Consider the following 6,104-nt stretch of genomic DNA (forward strand, 5'->3'; position numbering starts at 1 on the left):
TAGAACATAGATCAAAATATTATTCCTGGGTTAGAAATAATTTAAAAATAATGATAGGACAGTTGGATCTGGAGATGGTAGATGCTTTCTTTCTGCAGGCAAATACCGGCTGGGAAAACCTTCAACTGATTTCTTCTTATTTGGCAGCTCACAAAGGCAGAGAAGAAGCCATTCAGGAGATTTAAGGGGCAAGATTCACAGGCATCTCTTTTGGGGGGAAATGCTAGAATCTTTAAAACTGGAATCTTAAGAACCAGAATCATGATACTGAACTGAGCAGCTTGTACTTGGCTACCTAACATTCCAGCTAGGGTAGCATATTGCAAATTTAATCTGGTGTGCTTTTGGAGAGCTGGACAGAAAAGAATCCCATTTGTAACAGCAGTAATTGTGGTAATTAAGGGCAGCTGTGCATAGTATAGTTGATCCAAGTGAATGCTAGCTAGCTGGCTTGAATCAGCTGTTCCCCTTTGCCTGCTTCTCAGCTTCGGTTTCTCATTAGCAAGACTTAAGAGCCTTCCCCAACTTGGTGCCCTCTAGGTGTGTTGGATTACAACTCCTACAATCCTAGGCTGGATGACTTTTGTAACTTGAGGGGTAGCCAGATAGATGATGATTGATTATGCAGTAGATCTAACCTTGGAAAGCATCCTTCTTAAAAGGCCCAAAAGGTACCCCAGCGGAAGTAGAGTTACTTTTATTCTGAAGGCAACCAGCTTCTTTTTCAAAAGGAAGTAGATTGGATTGTGCTTAAATCATCTCTCCTGAAAGGTCCATCTTTAGGATGGAGATTCAGGACCTGAATTTCCTCCGCATTATTGAAATTTAACCCTGTTGTTAAAAAATAGGGCCAACAAAAACCATTTTTCAAATCTTGACCTCATGTCGCTTCAACTATCTTTTTCCCCCCATTTCTAACCCAGCCACACAAGAAATGGAAGAGCTAATCTGTCTCTTTTTCAATGCAGATTCACAAAGTGATGTGCAAGTTGTGATTTCTCTTGAACTTTGGCTTGTAATGTGCTCTTAAAAGCAACACAGGATCACCATCCCAAACAAAACAGCAGCCAAATCTAAGTGGGACTTGTCACTTGAGGATAAGATGGTGGTTAGAGCCACATTCCGCACAATTATTTTTAAGTAGCTGATTGTTGTAACCCTCAACAAATGAGGCCAACCATGTTTAGCATTTCATGCTAAGTTAACCCAAATTAAGCACTTTATACGGGATAGCATGTTGTACTAACCAACTTGTAATTTCAAGTGCAGCACAATCACTGTCACAATTCTGTCTATTGCTATGTTTTTGAAGAAGTAAAATATTGAAACTTGTATGCCTTTGAATTTCCACCCTCCCCTGCTTCTTTCGGTGCTATAAAATCCAACTACCAAGGGTAGTTTTCCCAAAAGACCATTGGAACCATTTATTATTTTGACAAATTGCAAGTTATAATAGTCCTAATAGAGACTGGATTCAAGAGATGGGCATCCGTTTGAGGGAGGCAATTTTATCTATTATTCAAAAATGATTCAGGAAATAAAGTTCTGCGGTACAAATTTTATGCTATTTTGTAATGTTAAGACAATTATTATGCCCTAAGATCGATTTAGACATCTGTTTGACATTTGTTTAAAATGTGACACATAATAATGATGGCTTTCCCCTTTTCCGCTCTTTATAGTTTTTCTATTTCTTTCTGAAAAACCTGTTAATAAATTATGATCAAGTTTTAAAAAGCGACAGGCCCATCAAGCCACGGGGCGGGACAATCGGGAACATTCCCTCAATCGGCCAAACGTCTTCCTAAGGCTGCCTCTATTCCAGAGAAGAAAAGGTTAAACTCAGCCTCCCCATCTGTACTTGATCCCCCCCCACACACACACACCAGTCTGTCTCCAGAAGCCGGGGAACGTAATTGTTTCCTTGCACAGAATCTCTCCTGCCCCCTCCTCTCCGCCAAAGCGAGGGTTGGGGGGGGGGGGGGTCGAGCGTAATAGAAACCAGACTTCTAAAGAGAGGGAGATTTCTTCCCCGCCATCGCCCCACTGTCCGCCTCCCCCCCTCCCGAAGTGCTTGGCCAGCTGTTTTTCTCAGGATGCGGGGAACGGAGGAGGCGAGAGCTTTGTGCTGCCCTCTACCGATCAACGCGAGCTCGCTTTCCTTTGCCCAGCCAGAAGCGGGCGGTGCAGATATCCCGTACGTGGGACCGGTTTTTGCCGTTTGTTGTTCCTCCCCAACGCCGGATTTTCGCTGCCCTACTGTATAAACTTTCTGAAAAGTTGCCCTTGATGCAGAATGCGGATCCTTCCCGCCTGGGCCGAGATCGATTCCGCACTGAGGGGAAAGCGAATCGGTACGCCGAGCGGGCCAGGAAGGCTGAACCCGCCAGCAGCAGCAGCGCCTGCGGATCCACGTCCCCCGCTCTCGCGTCCTTCCCTGCCCTAAACAGGCGTGGGATTTTGAAGCGCCACGAACGACCTCGCGGGCCTGCTTCTCCGACAAACCGCGATATAGAGCTGATTAGATTAACCTGGAACCTTTTCCAGCCTCATGGAGATGCCAGATTAGCGTGCATTCACGTGCCTCGTCCACTCGTGTTGGAAGTGACGTCCCTTGTTAGCCCTTATAAATTTGGCAAGCGGGAGAGTCGCGCGTCATTCCTCGGCTGGAGGGGCGGGTGAGTCGCTCGCGTGCGCTCGAGGCATTTGCTGGCTGGAGGTGAGCTGCTGCTTCCCTCCGCCTGGGAGTCTCTCTCTCCCCCCACTCCCTGCCCCGTGGTAGGGAAAGCCAAGACAGCTTTGCAATAGTGGCGAATAATTGGCAGGCTATTCTAGATGGGGCCGACCGATTACTAAGAATTTCGGAATTCCACCAGGCAATTCGAGAGAGGGATAATTTATTGCGCCCACCCCACCCGCGCCCTATTCCACCTTTAAACCGAGGTACAAATGTTTGGGTTCCCAAACCACGGCTACAGGAGCCCAACCTGAGAGCCTAGGATGTAATTAACGCTTTTTAGGAGCTAAGCTTCGCTAGTAACTTACTTAAAGCTTTAGATAAGATCTAAATAATATAGCATTTCTTAGCCCATGTAAGGCAGGGAGCTCTTGTGCTGTATAAAGCCTCAGGTACTTTTCAGTCATGCTGTATATAGTTTAAAGATATATAAAAAAGAGACTTGGCACATAATTTAGGGTTTTTCAGATTGTGGGTGTTAATATACAGTATATCAGTGGTGAAATCTAACTTTTTTTACTACCGGTTCTGTGGGCATGGCTTGGTGGGCGTGGTGTGGCTTGGTTTGGCAGCAGAAGGATACTGCAAAATCCCCATTCCCTCCCCACTCCTGGGAGAAGGATCAGGGCCGGATTTAGATGAAAAGAGGCCCTAGGCTATTCCACTTATGAGGCCCTTTCACCTATAGTGAAAGTGTAATTTTAATTTTGCTAACAATTTGAATGTAGGCCCCTCTTGATCTTGAGGCCCTAGGCTGAAGCCTAGTTAGCCTATAGGAAAATCCAGTCCTGAGAAGGATATTGCAAAATCTCCATTCCCACCCTACTCTGGGACCAGCCAGAGGTGGTATTTGCTGGTTCTCTGAACTGCTTAAAATTTCCGCTATTGGTTCTCCAGAACCTGTCAGAACCTGCTGGATTTTATCCCTGCAGTATATTATAATATAAACATAGCCGCAGCAATGATGGTTACATCAGTCTGCAGAGATCCAGGTCAAAAGAATTAATAGTCTCCATAGGTGTCTTTATGAAAAGGACTGATTAAAGGTACATGAGGTTCTAGGTGATTTTGCCGCTGTGCTCCAAAGTGTTTTATTTCATGTTTAGTGAGATTGAAAATTTAAAACCAACACATCCTGAATCATTTTGCCTCCATGGATATATCCTGATGAGCACTTCTTCCATTCGAATAAGATGCAAATACAGTTGTTCATTATGTGGCTCGCAGGAAAATAATCCAATGGTTTCCTATAAATTGGGAAATCCTGCAAGATTGTTAATGTGGGCCAAAGAGTTTAAATATTATTTAAATATGTGAACAGCTTGCAAGCGCCAAAGGAGAAAAAGTGGATTAAATTAGGAAAGTTTGTTGCTCACAGAAGCTGTTGAATTCCGACTCTGATCAGCCCATTTTGAATTATGGAAACTGTAGTCCTACAACATTTGTAGGATAAAGACTTTGCTCCTTAAATGTAAATGAAACTGAAATGTGTAAAACAAAATGGCCCGTTAATTCATATTCTTAATTTTTTTATGGATGGTGATTGGATTTAATGGTTGGATCTTTTTGTGCTGAAAGATCAGATGCTGAGAACACTGAAGCAACTCATTTCCCTATTCTTTGTTCTGACATTTTAATTCTCAGATGGCTCTAGTTTTCCTGTGTCAGATTCTCCCTTGGCAACATACTTTCTGAATAGAGGGGTGGAAAGGGAAATGTCCAGAGTTGGAAATTGCTATACAATAGATATCCCCATATCCCACTTTCATTTTTATAAACATCTCAAGTGGCAAACATATCAGACACACCTTTCTCTTCCCATTTTCCATGCAACAGCAACTCTGAGAGGTGAGTTTGGCTGAGAAAGAGTAACTAGCCCAAGGTCATCCAGCTAGTTTTCATGGCTAGGTAGGACTAGAACTCACAGTTTTCTGGTTTCTAGCCTGGTGCCTTAACCACTAGACTGAACTGGTTCTCTATATTTGTGCCAAAGTTTAAAGAAGAATCACAGTACTGATTTTTTTAAAAATTGGCTATTCTGCAAGAATAATTGGCTAAATGTCTTTCAGAATAGCCTTGTTCTGATTTGTTCTCTGAATCCTAATGTGAAATGCTGTTCTTTCATAGCTACTTACAATTCAGACAGAAGTGTTGCATTATAGGGATAATATCTGAAACCAAGGTGGCTGTGTTGCCTTTGGCCACTTGCAAATCCAGCCAGATTTACTATTTGCCTACCTGTTTTTCTATTAATCACAGTATCTCCTAATGCCAGCCACTGCCTAATGTACTATGTTTGTTCATAGCAGTGTTATCTTTAGGTTAGTATGTATGCATTTCTAAGGGCAAATCTCTTCCTTCTTGAACTTACATATGCTGGCAGAATCAAATTTATAGCACTTTTAAAGTTACTGCATAACTAAATTGTGACTACTAAGCCTAAGGAACAATAGGGAATTGAGAAATTGTAGGTCTGATTAATTGATCACTTAGGAACATCAGGCTTAGCTAAGGGTTGTGTAAAGATTTTGGTTTGGCAAAATTTTAGTGGTAGAAGTTTGTAAGGAGATGTGGAAATTTGGGGTAATTAAAAGGCAGCAGCTGGGATCTATTTTATGCAATTCTTGTAACTGGATTCAGCTTGATATTCCATCTCATCTAATATTTTGGATATTGGTTCTGCTGATTTAGCAAAATGGCTTTAAGAGATTGAATTATGAAAGAGGGTGTAATTTATTCAAATTTGAGTTGGGTCACAAACTTAGGAGATAATTTGAACCAAGTCTCCTCTCCCAGTATGGAAATAGAAATATATTTAAGAAGATATTGTAAGATTTGCCAAGGTGTGCCAGATATATTCTTGGAACATTTGCTGCATCTTCTCCAATTTGATGCCCTCCAGTTATTTTGTACCACAACACTAATAGTTCCCAGCCAGTTATAAATCATGCTGTAACAAAACAGTAATTGAAATAATCTAATCCTTCCCCTGTCCTGCACTTCTATTTCAGCTCTTTCCTATTTTCTCCATAGGAGATAGCTTTCGATATATATTCAGTTGATTTAACCGTTTCTTTCAACTGACGCCTCCCTGTTATGACCTTTTCCTATTGGTGCACTTTTCACAAGATGAGAAGTGACTGCCTCCAGAAAGTCATTAATGAAGCTTTCTTTGCGAGAGAACATAAAAGCAAAGAGGGATATTATTTATTATTTTAGGAATAGTAAGCAGTACAGGTTGGCCTCGACTTACAATAGTTCATTTAGTGACTGTTCAAAATTACAACAGCACTGAAAAATGTAATTTATGGCCATTATGACCTTGGTCGTCTGATGAAAATTCAGATGTTGGCAACTGACTCATATT

Source organism: Pituophis catenifer, unplaced genomic scaffold (assembly GCF_029215685.1).
Source record: "Pituophis catenifer annectens isolate HBS135680 unplaced genomic scaffold, rPitCat1.0.hap2 SCAF_2, whole genome shotgun sequence".
Lineage (NCBI taxonomy): Eukaryota > Metazoa > Chordata > Lepidosauria > Squamata > Colubridae > Pituophis > Pituophis catenifer.